This window comes from Lagopus leucura, unplaced genomic scaffold, assembly GCF_019238085.1.
Source record: "Lagopus leucura isolate 7727_CA_CO unplaced genomic scaffold, USGS_WTPT01 Super-Scaffold_1, whole genome shotgun sequence".
In the NCBI taxonomy this organism is placed as follows: Eukaryota; Metazoa; Chordata; class Aves; order Galliformes; family Phasianidae; genus Lagopus; species Lagopus leucura.
Window position 1 is genome coordinate 26,399,298 of NW_024962250.1, and position 16,490 is coordinate 26,415,787.

General features: G+C 41.3%; 1 non-coding gene across 1 annotated transcript; it reads right to left on the reverse strand.

Moving 5' to 3' along the window:
* Nucleotides 1–15,688: 15,688 nt before the first annotated feature.
* On the reverse strand, nucleotides 15,689–15,761 carry TRNAT-UGU. The gene has a single exon. It is a non-coding gene; the product is annotated as a tRNA-Thr (tRNA).
* Between the last annotated feature and the right edge of the window lie 729 nt (nucleotides 15,762–16,490).

The following is a 16,490-nucleotide window of genomic DNA, read 5'->3' on the forward strand; positions in this document are numbered from 1 at the left end:
ACAGAGTATCACTGAGTAACATTTTCCCTCAACAAATGAAAATAAATTTCTGGATATTATTACCATTGCGAACATAACAAAATGCCAGGGGGAGGTTTCAGCTTGTCCTTACATAGGGAAGGTTTGGCCTTTAGCAGTGAAATCAATCATTAGACCTTCTTTCCTCAGCTACCTTATAATGTATCTGAAAGGGTATCATGCAACAACAGGTGACACAAAAGAACCAAAATGTCTTAAAACAGGGCAGTCCTCTTTCAGTTTTTCAGATTATTTCTTTGATTCTTTTGATTAAAAATCTGGAAAGGCATAGCTAAAAAAAAAATTTCTAACCTATAAACAAGGTTCGTTCTTGTGTCAAAAAGAACTGGAGGGAAAAATACTTCCCACGTTCCTTTTCCACGTCTCTTTAAATTCTATGTCATAATTATTGCAGCTTGTGCTGCAAAGGGAATCTCAGGAACAAACTTTTATTTCTGCACTCATCGTTTTTCTCTCTTTCAGCTACCATTCTTACCAGTTTCTGTTATACATAAAAATAAATGAAAAACTCAAAGACATGCTCTGTGATGAAAAATCTCACTGTGCTTTCCAGTGAGATCAAGGCAAATCAGCTAATAACAGCTACAAAATAAAAGCTCTGCTCTGGATGTTCTGAAGTGAGAGAAAAACAATAGTGTCAACCTTAATAACAGGTCCAGTTCTTTCAGGTAACAAAACCCATTGGAAGATTTTTTTTCTTTGCTTGGGAAATGAAGTGTTGAGATGACTAAGGGAGATAAAGTAAGTATACAAATCATTAAAGTTATTTTGGAGGTCAGTAACTATTTCACGTCACCTTTTTTAGCACAGATGAATACGGAATCTATTGCCAAGAGACAGAATCCATATTGTTCACATTTTCTACAGCTAATTTTCAATGGCCAGTGGAGACCAGTACTCCAAAGTTTTTATTAGATATATTATGTGGCATATTGTGCCCACTGCATTTAATCTAACCATATCCAAAATCACTGTGTTCATTTTACTAACTTCAAGTCACAGTTCACGGTTAGCAAAGCATCCTCAGAAATAGATGGAGGTGCCCAACCACTGGAGAATGGAGGCTGTTCAAAGCACGGAAAGAGCATTTCAGAGTCAGCACAAGGCAGCTATTTACAGAGGTATACTAGTAATTTCATAGTATTTCCCTAAACCATACTTGCTGCCATAGCTAACTCTTCTCAAAGATGAGCAAGCATAACTACAAGCAGTCAAGAATCTATGAAAGCAGAAATTGCTCAAGAGTTTTGCTATGTTATATTACCACTTATCTTACATCAAGACTGAGTATTGCTGACAGAACCAGATGACTGACCATTTTCAGCATAGAAATGACAATGAGCTAAGACAGAACTCGGTTATAATGATTGCTTCCACTAATGTACTGTTTCAAATCTCATGCCCTTTTTCTTCCTTAAAATACTGTTCTCCTTCAATACTGTACTCTTTACACCCACACTTTCTGCATGTTAATTTCCAACTAAGAAATTCCAACTTTGCTTCCACCACATGTAAACTGTGGCAAGCAAGCAATGTTTCAACACATGGCCTTGATCATAGGCCATTACAGTATAATAAATTTTGTTTCCTCTGTACTAGGTAAATATTTTAGCACATAGCAGGGTTGGGTGCAGTGTGAGGAAAAAGAAGCAATCAGAGGTAGCTCAGAAGAGAAAACATTCCAGTTAGAGAAATGCAAGAGACTTCAGATTTTTTTGCTGTATTTATTTTTTAACTTGATCTTTCCAGCCTTTCCTGATTAGCTGCAAGAATTATTTCAATCGAGATCCCAGCTGTTCAAGGAAACTCAGCTGAGTCCCATCTGGCCTAAACTGTAACAGAATCTGATATTCTCAGCTGCTGTGAGCTGTGAGCTAAGTCACAGCTGGTTTGAAATCCAGAGCTAAGGCACACCAGACCATGTACTGCATCCAGTGTCAGCCCGCCTCAAGTGCAATTGCAAAGCACTAGGCAAAGCTGAGTGTCTGAATAAAAAAAAAATGCCTTCAGAAGTGACAACATCTATCACAACATGAGTCTTGGGAGGCCTTGCTGTAATCACAAGAAGTTTGCTGTGTACTGACCTCCACAACAGACTAGTTGGGAAGATTTCTTCCCTTCTAGTTTTGTATATTCAGAAATACAAGCCGCAATGTACAAACCCATCTGGGAATTAGATGAGTTGGACGTCCTTAACTCACATCTCAGTCGTACAACAAATCTCACTTGCTAAGAAAGCTTTATTAGTAGCAAACTCTAACAACATTCCTTGTGAAGCATGTTGCACAGTTTAAAAACATTTAGTTTTTATCAAACAACTGATTTTCCACAAATATATATCCTTTGCTTTGTATCCATTATGCATAGCTCCCCTGGCTGATGACCGTCTGGGCTATCTGTATAAAACATATCAGTCTGACTCGATGACTCCAGATACAGCCATAACCCCCATTATGCCTGTTACTTCATACTTCCAATAACACAAGAAGAGCTCAGCCTTTGGCTTGTGGGCTGCATAGAGCCTGTAAGGAAAACCAACACAATTGAGCTTCTCAGAGCTGTCTCTCACAGCTGCCCCGGACCCTGACACCACCCTGTCCTGACGAGCTGCACAGCATAAGTGCACGTTTATCTCCGTTTTCTTCTGTCACCTGCAGAGCTGAGGCAGTGCCAGCAGGGTGAGCCAGGGGCATTCACCTCTCCCCAGCCACCAGAAGGAGCCCGGGGCCCAGTCCTGCAGGAAGGCTGGATCCAGTTCTATCACATCACTCAGATGGAAGAGGTGAACAGCGTGCTGTGCTGTCTGCTGTGAAACTGGGGGAGACTTTGGGACTACTGATGACAGCATAACTTTGCTGGAACAGGAGAATGAAGACAGCCCTGCAAACACTATAGTTTTGCTAATGATGCTTATCTGCTCTAACAGTCTTAGAGAATTGGAAGTGGCAGAATAGAGAGAAGAAAAACCTCAGGGAAATCAGTGTGAAATAAACTGGAGCTGGTCAGAGGAGTAGGAAGACTATAATTAGTGACAGAAGCCTATTATTGACCTCTCAAGCCACATAGAGGTGATTTTGCAATTTCTGTTGTTTTTTAAAGGCTGTCTTTAGAGCTGTACATCTGACGCACTGTATCTACTGGCAAAATAGGCTGAATTTAAAAGAGCTTAAACAAAGATATACAATACTTTGTGAAACTTTTCAAAGTCCATGAAAGATGCAATTATTAATCAGAGTGTCTGTGAGGTGGAGGGTTCTGCAGGAGGAGGATGCCTGCTGAGAGTCAGCGCTGCTCCTGGGCTGAGGGCAGCTGGACTATGGAACTCCACATGCCCACAGGAAAGCAAATGAGCAGGCGCTGTGCAATGCCAAATTAAGACACAGAGTTCATTGACTGTCAGATTGTGAAAATGTTAACACGTATGACTGCTTCATCAGTGTGGTTTAGTTCAGCAGTAGAGCAAATCTCTAGAGTAGGGATCTCACACAGATTAAAACAAGTTACAGTTACAGTCTATTCAAGTATAATGATGAATAAAAACAGCAGGACTGATTTTCAAATGTAATTAATACATAAAGATCAGATATGCATCTAGTGGGTCTAAGTTTTCCTGTATCCAACAAAGCATTTTCCACTGTTTTGATGGCTTTTGTTGAATGATTTATTCTTATTCAGACTTCACTCGAGAAATTTTACCACTTAGCTAGAAACAAAAAAGACTGGAAAAGGAAAAAGGTTCCAGAAAACAGATTATCAGGGCACATAGAAAAGGTTTTTACAATTCTGTCATCTGGTACCACAGCCTTAATGAACTGCATTCCCCACTAGCTTAAAGGCAGAATGCTTGTTCCTTGGTACAGATCTCCCACGTGCACCTGTATTCTACAGAAGGCAGGAAGGACTCCCTTTGCCAGCTATCTACTGCCAGTTAGCCTTTCAAAGCACTGCTGTAATGGGGTATTAGCTGTTGTTCTTGCCATGTTCTTAGATATAATCAGACAGGTTTTATTTCCTCTTTCTTTCCCCCGTTCCTGTGGATGTTGTCAATTTTTGAAACACTGCTATTAAAATAGCAGCTGGTTGAAGTTTCATTAAATCACATTTTAGTCTTATATGCAGTCTGTCAAAATCGACGTTCTTCTGAAATTTGAAGGATTTGCTACAGTTCCTTTTTTTTATGCAATGAAACTGGAAGAAAGGTTCAGACTGTCGACATGTCCTTTAGATATTTTTGGAATAGAATGCTGTAGTGTTGTATTTTGAAACAATAGTTGGTTATCCCCTGCACAGGAGACATGAGGATTGCAAATGAAAAATATCAAGAATATCAAGAGCTTTCTAATGACCTGAAAATCAAAAATGAATTGTTTAAAAGTGGAAACATGGACACTGACTGAACATAAGTTAATGTGATTTGCAGATAACATCAGAAAATCTGAGGCATAACACAGACTGCTACCAACAAAGGACATAAAAAGGGAATAAGAAAAGCTTTACAGATACATTAGGGATAAAAGACAGAGAGCACTGCTCTGGTCTTAAGCAGGAATGCTGAGAAATGGTGGAAAGAATATGAAAGAACAAAATGTGCACTGCCTGAGCCTCCATAAAGAGTGTCTGTGATCAGATTCTTAACATTTATTTTGGAGCCGTGGCTGGAAATAGGAGAGAGCAGAGAGCAAATATTTGGATGAGACATGCATGGCAGTGGAGCCGGCTGCAATTCACCCTAGAAGATTAAGAATTGAAACAATCTGAAGTACTTTAAGACACAAAGAGGACTGATGACAACCTTAGTACTCTGCTACAGATTGGAAAAGGAGGAGCTGGAAAACTGTCGGCTAGTCACCCTAAGTTTAATACCTGCAACAAAATGTGAGACAACTTGTGTATAAATATATAGACATAAAGATGATAAGAAACTGCCAGTTTTTATTTATCAAAACAAAGTATATTAAGCCAAACCTGTTTCTTTCCAGGTGAATAACTTGGCTCTTCAGAACAACATGGTTTTTTGGGTGGAGGAAGGAGTAAATGTTCAGCATAGTCAGACAGTCTGCCACAAGCAAATTCTGTGAATGCGGCCTCAATTTTGTCACTATAAAATAAATCTGTCAGCTGTGGAAAAGACATGCTCAAAGAATAGTCAATAATATTCTCATTCCTGTCTGAAACTGCGCTGTCTTATGAAATACCAAAATCCTTCACAGTGTGAAACTTCTATTCTCAGCACTCATGCAATTATAAGGGGCGAATTCTGGTTAGCAAGGAGCACACTGTAGCAAAGGAAGTATTTCAGACCATAGTTGTGCTTTTTGTCACATCATAGGACAAACTGAATGAGGCCAGGGCAGATGGTGAGTCTGGAAGCACTAAAACACCTCTGCGGGAGAGCAGCCGCTACGCCAGCTCTGCCTGCACAGTGCGGCTGGCGGTGCTGGGAGAGACAAGTAGCCACAGGATCTGTCAGGACTGACGTGCAGCAAGCCTGACATATTGATTGTCAGAGACTGTCAATGTGATTAGAAGTTTTATCTTATCTCTGGCCAACATATTCCAAGAAAGTGATTGCACTATGGCACTGTGACAATCTGGCTATGCTCAAGTTGCATACAAATTCAATATGGTACTACCTTTGATAAAATTCTCAGCAATATTGCTTCCCAGAAGGGAAGGGAAAAACACATACTTACATAAAGTCATCCAGCTGGTCTTTACTGTTTACAATCTAAAGCTTCTACAACTTTATTGAAATATTCACTGATTCACAAACTCTATGTAATACGTTTGTGTTAATTCATAGTGATCAAATTGAAACAGGTCAATAACTGTAAGTCATAACTTTTGATAAATATGCAAAGTAGATAATGCGGGAAGAGTGAATGGATTTTTGGACTACAGAAAAAATGTATTTGCATATGTACATTTGTTTACAAAGAATATCAGTAAGTTACTTATTACTATATTCATAAGTTACTGATAGTCATCAACTGAGATGCATTAACTGAGCAATTAAGTGACCAACTGAGACATACATCCAGTCCCCTATAGAAAATTTAGCTGACAGGATGCCATAGTTAACTGGATCACATTGGACTGGATCACATGTATCTAAGCCCTGAATTACATCTGAATGTAGTCCACTATATTTTTATACATATTTTGTAAAGTATTTTTGGCTTTTTTAATTAATACTTTATAATAGTCCTCTACTAATAGAAACAGGTAAGACTGCTTCTTTTCTCGTCTTTAAAATCAAGAGATCAAGTAATTGTTTCTTTTCTTACCATAAAGTAAAATACATCTTTAATAACAGATATTATGTGAGTAAAGTTCTTCTCTTTCGATCAGCTTTAATTTGAGTCACTTTATTTCAATAAGCAAGGTCAGGGACAGCCACTAGACCATGCTGCTAGATTAATCTCTCCTACAGGACGGTGTGAAATTATCATTTAATTTATCTGATTTAAGTAGAAACTGATCTATAGTTTCAGTCTGTGAGCTCTGTGGCTTTGTGGTGTCACAGAAATAAGGTTATTAGCAAGAGTCACCTAAAAGCTTTTCTACAGTGCTCAAAAAAGGGGCAAGATTTCACCCAAAGGGAATACAAAGGCAAAATACCTGTAATCAACAAGCAATTAAGACAAGGGTTTAATGGCAGATCGCTGCCCCATGTCCAACAGCAAATGTGATGACATCTTTGGCTTCTTAGGTTCCTGCTCTCAGATTGATGAGGGTGGAAAACAAGGAAGTGGGAAGTCTTCATCACCAGGACAAACTCATGGCCCGTACTCAGTACCTCTGAGTTGATGGTAAGATGTCCTGCAAAATTTGCAACCCCTATCAAATTGTACCATCTACATTAGCACAGTAATCTTACACAAAATATCATTTCAAAAAGAAGAGTAATGGCAGGAATCTAAAACTGCCTGGCTAGTTTATCATGCAGCCAAAACCACTCCTAACTAGGAAAGAACTTTGGCAGAAGAGACAGTAGTTCAACAGAGATTAGAAAGTCGTCAAGAGGCCATGGATAAAGAAAAAAAGAAACCCCTGTTCCATCCACTTTCAGCATTTTGAAGAAACCTTCTCCTGTGTCTTATGCCTTACCCATGAGTAGCGATGATAGAAATGCTAGTGTAAAGCAAACCTGTGTGTGTTAGTACCAACCAGTTACATTGGAGGGGATGAGTAGCTTTTTTCCCCACTGTGCTTTCTACTCAGTGAATGACAAGGTGAGAGAGAGAAGCAGCCCGTGAAGCATTGCAGAGTTCACTACTGCTGACAGCACTGCTGAGACCTCACAGGGGGATGACCTGCAGCTCAGAAATTTGCTAGAGTGAATGTGCCTGATCTCTGGATCCAAGAGACTCATCATTTGTTCCTTCAAAGCACTTACTTCTCTTTGTCCACCCAAACTCAGCTGTCTGTGATGACTAACATTTAAATGAGCAAGGTCAGGGACAATGAATTCATACTTTCCTCACCTTTTGTACAAGAAGGTTCTGGTAAGCTCTTTACAACATTGCACAGTCCTCTATTTGCCAAGTGGAGTGAAGCAAACTGAGCTAGAACTGAGGTTTGAAATATAGGCTATGTGTTAGGAATTTAATTATAATAACCCAAGAATAGTGTTTTGAATAGTTCTCCTGAAATAATTAGTTAACTGGCTTTTTAAAGCCTAACTGTTAATAATTTTATTGTCCCAGATAATAATTTGGAATGCAGCTAACAATCAGTGTAATTATATCCTTCATTAATTTTTCAATAGCTAAGCCTTATCAAGATAATAGCTGTGATCATCCCTTGCATTATCTGGCATCTTGCATTATTATTTCACTTTGGATGCCTTCACAAAAAGCAAAACTTTGTCTGAGCGAACACCTCAATGTCAGTAATGTTTCCTTTGCTCTGTCTTCTCACCATTGTTCTCTGCTGTCCCAAGACTCTTTAGTGCTAACTCTGACACATAAAAACACTAATGCTTTGGACGCACACAAAAATTAGACAAAGTCAGGAAGCAATAGGAAGTAACAGAGAAATGGCTGTCATTGGGAAGGGAATTAATACCTTCAATTTAAAAAAATATAGTAATTTTAATTTACCTAGAAGTCAACCATTAAAATGAATAAGAACTTCCATCTTAGATTTTTAGGCATTCAACATTTTTAGAAGTTGTCTGCATATTTAACAAAACCACATCTCAGAAATTCAAGGTGATAACCAAAGACAAGCACGCTGACTACAGAAGGACTTACTAACTTTCTAATATGGTGCTCCATGTTCCCAAAAGGTAACTTTTAGCTTACCCTTAAAAGTCAAGCGTGTGCAGAACTTGTGGTATAACTGCTGGTCTTAGGCTTGCACTTCACCAATATTCAGTATTGAATATTCAATCCACATACTTTTCATACAAGGACTGATGTACTCTTAACACCGAGAGCCAAATGCTGAAGTCTTTAGCACCCAGCCCACATTTCCTCTGCATGAATCAGCAGGAATTTTGAGGTAGATCTGAGTAAAATACTAAGGATGCTGCTATAGGGCACTGAGTATAAGGGAACTGACATTGCTTTCATTGTAATGAAACCTGCCGAAGCAAGAGGCACAGATGAATGCAGTAGGTTTCAAGTTCTAGTAACTCAGTCTTTCTGGACTTTAATTTTACCTACTAAGTTACATTACATTCTTCAATCACACCATTAATTACCAGATGATGTCATTTTTTACTTAAGCAATCATCACAAATTTAACAGACAAAACAATGTATATGTCACTACAATCTTATTTTAGGATTTTATTTTCAGTGTAAACTCTCTGGGTGCAGGTGGACAACTGTATTTAGAAGTTCTGTGGTTGTTGACGGCAGGTGAATATACTTGGTTCAGGAATGCTTACTAAAAAGCAGCTTGGGTAAATCATTTAACACAGCATTGAGAAGTAAGCAAACTACACAGACTGAATGCACATCATCTGTTTTCTGATGTTTACAGAGGTCTCTATTGCCAGAAGCCTTAGCAAACTATTTGTAGTGGCTAATTGTCCAGCTGCATTACATCTTCATCCAGGTTCTCTTTCTTGGCCAAAAGGGAATCAAACCCTTGAGGAAGCAGAAAAGACAAGTATTAAATGACACGGAGAATGCTGGAAAAGTGGGATTTAAATGTGTTGGGTGGAGGGGAAGGAAAAAAAGGTAGAAAAAGAAAAACTGAAAAATCACAGGGAAATCTCTTTTTTTAGAGGACAGTTTTAAAAAAATGATTGCTCTTGTCTGTGAGGCAGTGTTGAGAAAGCACATCTAAGGGCTTTTGTGATGGGATAAAGGAAGAAAGAGATAAAAATTAAAGACCAGCTTTTAAAAAGCAGATTAGAACACTAAGAGCTAAATGCAAATGAAGGGTCAAAGCATGAAGCAAGGGAGCAAGGATGTATGGAAAGCACAGGGGAGGAGGAATGGATGAAAGATGCAGTGGATCAGAAGCCTGAGTTGTTGCAGCAGCAGCATGAAGGGCTAGATAAGATACAGGCTCTGTCAGAGGTGGTTTAGCAGCATTAAGTTTGCCTAACCAGCCTGATGTTTCCTCAGATATGTTCATCAGCTCTGTTTAGAGAAGCTGGCCCCTGGCACTTTGCAGATCTGAGGGGAGGAGCAAGAATTGATTCTTTATGATTGACGTTGCTATGTTTGAATGCAGCCCCTAAGTCCTCTGCACAGCTGCAGAGCAGTTCCTCTCAGCCCCCAGCATAGCTGGAACACGGGCTGTCCTCACTGCATGCACCACACACAGCCCCGGCTCACGGTGCACACATGCACCACTTCAGCTGGATAGACAAGAGCTCAGCAGACATGCTGTCATGCTGGGCCAGCAGAATGGGGCAGAAAGGTGAAGATCTGAGCACAGACCAGGCAGAAAAGAAACCTCATTGCAATGTCAGGGTTTATTTGCACCACTTCTATTAGATTCAAGCTTGGTCCCGTGTTGATATTGTCTGCTGCTCAGGCACTGGAATTTAGGCTATTTGAGTTAGCACTGTAATTATAATAACCTCACGGGCAATGTTTTGAAAAGCTTCAGTGAACTAATTGGCTGACTGACATTTATAAGCCAAATAAGCAGCAGTGGTGTTGGAGCTCATCACAGTGAGTGCCCTGTCTCAAGCTGCACCCCTGTTGCTGTGCTCACTCAGGATCTGAGCTCTGCACCAAAACTTTCATTATCCACAACTTTCTTAACTGCCCACATTTTGGGTGCCTGCCTAGCTCGAGACCAGAGCAAGCAATCTGCTTCCCCACATGAGAAACATAAGAAGGGCTAGTGCAGGCTCATAGGCTGCTCGATGGACTCAGTAACCTCAGAGTTCAGTCTTAAGGTAATTTTAGAACTGAGAACATGTGGCTCAGTTTGGACTGAGAAAGCCAGCTCATGGTGCTGGACACTTGAGTGCCAGGCTCTCAAGCTCTAGGTTGTGCCACTTTCCCAATTAGCTGATACTGCAATTGTACTGGCAGTGGAGACACTGCTTGGGCCAGCAGCAGTGTTGTCAAGGGGCAAGAAACTGATTTGAAAATAGTTGTGACAGTGTTTTCCAGTTCTGCTTCCACTTTTCTGCTGGTGAAGAATACACAGCCTGTATAAATCCAGTAATTAAGCAGTTAATTGTAACATCTGAATATGTTTTTTTCTCTCTTTTGAGAAACTAGCCACAGCAACAGTAATAATGATTAGCAGCATTATAGTAAAGAAAAAGAGATAGAAATTATAAATGATAATCATTAACAACAACAATGAATTCAAATTTATATACTATAACATATAAATTTATGAATTCTGTTTAAGTTACAGACTCTTTAGCACATTGCTCAACCTTATAGCTCTTCAATGCTATATTTCATCAATCTAAAAAGATATGAGTACATTAATAGGAACAGCTGTCTCCGTCTTCATACAGCTGCTAAATGCAGCAAGAAATACTCATCTCGGGGAGTTTGCCCTTTATTAATCTCTATTACGAATGGCTTTTGGTGCGGATTAAATTTCTTGCAGCAGCAAAGCAATCAGCAGCACTGGTGCTCTGAAGGGAATCAGCAGACATACTCACAGACTCTTTTTGGGAAGGAATGTGTTGTGGTTTGAGGTTGTGCACATGAACAGGCACCGTGGTCATTAGCAAGGATCTCTTGTACAGCAGGAGGATTGCAAACAGCTGCATTCCTGTCCAAAAATAGTCTGTAACTTGGTGACCAGCAGAACAGCTCCTCTGTTTATCTCCAGAAGGAATGAATGTGCTTTAATTGTAAGCAGTCTGTGTGCAGGGTCTGTCTGAGGGATAATCAGATAGATGCAGGCAGGCAGACAGACACATGCAGCATTAGTTTGCGGTCTGCCTGCTCTGATGTCAGTGAAGCAGCCTCTGTGGTTTGAGCAGAGTTGATGCCAGCCTTATTTCATGGTAAAAGTTTTCCACTTACAGTCTCCTTTATGCTCTTAATAAGATAAGTTGAAATGGATAAGTCTAGAGAACAAGTCTTAGAGAAGTAGGCAAGAAAGGTGAATCATGCTCTTATGCTTCCTCATATATGGTTCCTCATATAACCTTAGGGTTATATTTCTAGATTTTATTTAAGTTTCACTCTTTCCCTAACACTAGTTTTTCTTGCATATCAATTTTGGTCACCTGAAAACATCATCATAATCTGAAGAGTCTATTGAGTTTATTGATGACAGTGGGATTTTTGTTTGTATGTATATAGGACACACAGATTCTAAGTGAACAGTGTTTCATCCTTCCCAGACTTGAACTTCACCCATTGTCAAGCCATAATAAATCACACATACTGAAGATTTGTAAAGAGCTCTCCTCTCTACTGCCATATTCACATCATTATATTCAGAGCTCCTGAATTATTGTGCCTAAATTCAGTACTGTAAGGACCTGGTGTTCCCATCATTAAATTGTATATTTATGGAAAAAAGGCCATATGTAATCTTTGGCAATAAAAGTGCACCACTGAAATTTGCTGACAGACACATGTCAGAATATAGGCAAGGTGAGAATCACTGCACAGCCAGCTAAATACCTTGAGGAGCTGCAATAAAACATTTCTGTTTGCTTTCCTGCTATTCTTCAAGATGTCACACCAGTAATACCTTAAAATACATATATACGTGTACCTATAATTACATATATATACTTGCTTTATTAATAGTAATCTCTAATTATGCATGTAAGGAAAAAATCCCTAAAAATATAGGAAACATTATTTTTCTTCAGAGCAGTAACTCTCCTGGCAAAAACTGAAGGATTCAATTATTATGTACTTTCTTATTATCAGAGGCCCCTATTATTTTTAAGCATTTTATTCCTATGCTATCATTACAGTAAATTATGCTATCATTACAGTAAATTACTGTAATATCAAACAGTAAATAATATACTAAAAGCCAAATGGGTTCATTAGTTGTCCCTTCACCCATAGCTAACTGGCTCAGAAATAGGGTGTTTTGCCAAAAATACCAGTAGCACAGATTTGTCTACTGTTATTGCCTGTGAAGATTGTTGCACATCATCATTCAAAGTCCTAATGCACTGAGCTCCCACACTGGGGATGAATTTGGTCTGCATCTAATTATGAACAGCAGCATTATAATTATTTTAAGAGGGAGAAATGTCTTGACAGATGAAAGTGAGCAAGGAGACAGCTGGCTCTAGAGGTCAGGATGTAGCAGACCAGCGTTTAGCTGGTGGCTGTGTTCAGACCTCTGGATCTTGTTTCTTTTCATCCACCTTCAAACAACGCTTGTGAATTTGTCAGTGCCACCCTCTGAAAGGAGCTTTACACAGAGTAACAGGACCATTAAACTTATAAAAATAAGTGGTTAGCCATCAAGGTGTGAAACATCCTGGAAGAGCCTGATTAGGTGGGTAATAGCTTTGTCATGCATGAGGAATTTTATATTGTTTTAGCAGCCAGAAGAACAAACTTAAAAGGGCAATGTCTGACTAAAATAGTATCTGTAACAGATAAACAGCTTTCTCCTTTTGGCATTACTGTTAACACCTTTGATTACTACATGTGAGCATTTATACTGTTCATTGAAGGCTTTCATGATGGCTGCATTCAGACCAGGTGAGGAAAAATATGTCTTCACTTCTCCTTTTTGGCTTTGACTCACTGGCATAGACCTGAAGCCACCAAGCTTCGAATACTTAGGAACAAGACCAAAAACAAAAGTCAGTTCTTGTCTGACTAAACCAATGTGCTTTATTAATCTCGGATTTTTAAAGTGCTTTGAGTTTGGTGGGAAAGAGATTGTTGGTTTTTTTGTTTTTGTTTTTTAAGAATCTTATGTCTTGAGAACACCTTTGCAATACTGACATATGTCCTATTTTGAAAGGATTTATATTTAGATTCTCCTCCAAAGGCTAAACCAGTTAAAGTCAGTGACTTAAATTCCCTATTTCCTGTGCCAAAAATGGTATCACACTGCAGTATGCTAGGCTTAGATATGTGAATTTTTTGCTATATGTCTGGAAAGAAAAACAACCTCTGCTTGGGTGAGGCCTCCTGCTGCTGGATGGAGCAATTTCAGGTACACATTTCCTGGGAAAAACAAAACAACACAGAACAAGAAGGTCTTCAAAATGAACTTAGATTATCTTGCAGTGATAGCAGACATCTGTCTTTCCAGATACAATGGTAATTCCAAGGGGCTCTGCTAGTAGTCAAATTGAAAACACAATTAGTACAGCCAGGCTCCTCACCACAGCTCGGAGAAACCACGAAGGCATTTTCTAATTACATTGCCAACAGATGTATCACTGAACCCAGTGAAAGTCACCTCAGTTTCTCAGAGCAGAGCAGAGCTTTGATTCATTTCTCACCCTCAGCAACAACAGCTGCTAAAACTTCTTTCAGCAAGAAATGAAGAACTTTGAAGACATGGCTTGTAAAGGATGGTGTTTTTAGAGGTCACTCCTTGGCTGGGATCAGGGAGTGGTACTTAAGTGTCTCATAGGGGATGGAGAGGCTCGGTGCATCTCCTGTTTTCCACTTGAGTACAACTGAGCTGGGGGGCCCAGAGGTGCTATGGACTTCTCTTGCCACACGCTGCTCACTGTGGGTTTCTGTGGGGACAGCTGTAACAGGTCTACTACATACATACAGTACCACACCAGCACAACTATAAAAGACAGTTTTTTTAATCTACTATTTAAAAAAGGCCCTGTTTACTCATAAAGGCCAGCCTCTGAAAGTAAAAAAAAAAAAAAAAAAAAAAAAAAAAAAAAAAAAAAAAGTTGCCTACATCAGCAGAAAAATGAGTCACACATTCCAAACCCCGCTTTCAAGTGCTGTGACACTGTGTCCCCAAAGCATGTGATGCTCGGTATGCTTCCCAGCCACGGCGGATGCCCATGCGTGTCCAGAAGTACTCTGGCCGTGCACAGACCCTGGTTTGGTGAGCAGGCTCTCCCTCTGGAGGCCTCCAGGAGCATCTGCCTCTCTCCTACGCTTACATAACAGCATGCAGTTAATTCGGAGGATTCGGTTAGTATATTCCTAAAATGGAAGCACAGTTTAAATGCTGACATTAGGTGGCTTAGCTCCCACTCACGCAGCTTCTGAACCACTATAAAGGCGCATGTATCAACTTGTCAGAGTTTCAGAAAAGCCTTCCGTGGTAATTTTTATATATAGCTACAAGAAGGAATAGACAAACTCTGTTCCTATTACATTTGCTGGAGTCGGGGAACAGATCAGCACTCATGACACGTGATCTGTCCTTCCATGATGAACACATCACCCCTTCCCATCACCTCTGCTCAGACACTGACCACGCTGTGCTATGCCAGGCACAAGCACAGAGAGACATGTTTCTGGGTTATCTTTTGTAAGCATGTGAATGATTTCTTAAGGCATCCTGCACAAAAGTCAGCCCAGAGGTCTGAAGTTCTCCTGATAGCAGAAACCAGCTCCTCTATACAGACCCTACAGCCACATGGCATCACAACACAGCCCTCACGCTGACAGCAGGCCCTCCCAACACCGGGTTGTGTCACCACCTCCATCAGCCCACTGCCAGGAGTCTCGGAGGACAACAATCCCAAAACACAGCACAGCGAGCACTCTTTGGCCCTCATATCCAGCTACATGCAGCCAGAAGGGCCGCACAGTTTGTAGGGCCACACAATGCACTGCCTGCATGCTGTGGTGATGTGCCAGGCTGCAGACAAAAAAATGCTTGCACCTGCTCTGCCCAGCCATAACCCAGCAGCTCAGCCTTCCCTCAGCTGTGAGGACTCCCATAATCCAGCCCAGTTTATTCTTCACTTGGGGGCAATTTGTTCCTTCTAATGCCCAGAGCAGCATTTTGCCAAAGCTCCCATCAGGGAAACCACGCTGTGAGCTGTACAAACAAATTCCCAGCCACCCCCGTGCTCCTCCCCAGCTGCAGCTCTGTTCGCAGCCAGCACACAGCTGAACACAGTGTGAGGGCCTCCACTGCCCGCTCTCACATTTCATCCATACTGTTCACTTCCTGCGCGCTCTTGAAGCAAACATTCCCACGTCGATACGCGCAGTTCACGACCACCAACAAAACGCCCTAAAATATACAACAGATGTCGAGGGCCGTTAAAAATAACAGCCAGGCCCCAGCGAGGATCGAACTCGCGACCCCTGGTTTACAAGACCAGTGCTCTAACCACTGAGCTATGGAGCCGCCGCTCGGTATCTTTCCCAGCTTTACCTAACAGCGCACACTACCCGCTCGGCGCTATCACGCCCAGTGAGCGGCATGGCGGCGTCCGGGTCTGCCCGCCCCTCTCTGGGAACAGCGGGACGACGGACGAGGCCCGCGGCCCCGCGGAGCGGCCGCCACCGGGAGGAGCTCGCGGCCCGTCGGCAGCCAGCTGCCGGCCCGATGTGAGCTCGCAGCGCCGCCCCTCGCCCGGCGGGAGCCTCCCGGCCAGGTGTGACATCGCGGCTGTGCGCGCAGGGTGCGTCGCACAGCGCTGTGCCGTGTAGGCATTCCACAGTGGCACGAGAGCTGCAGTGCTCTGGGTGTGTGACAAGTCTCTCTAAGGTATTGCAATCGCCCACCTGCAAACGGGGGAAGGTCATCCCCGGGGCAGGCTGTCCTGCTGGTGCATCCCTGCACAAGAAGTCCAACGCCTGCTGAAGTACTGATAGAAACAAGCAAGCAAAAAAGCAAGCAGTAACAAGGAGCCGCATGTGAAAAGCACAACAGTAACAACAAAAAGCTATATGGAAACTGCTTGTGTGCTACCATGTTGTTCTCCTGCGCCTCTACTGTGTCTTGCTGCTACTACACGGCACTCAGTAAGGTATTGAAGTCAATGGAGATGGACTGGACATTCTTAGGGTGAGAGCTCTGAGAACAAAATAACGGCAGAAGCTTTCCACAGACACTAAGGCTGCTCAAAGACAA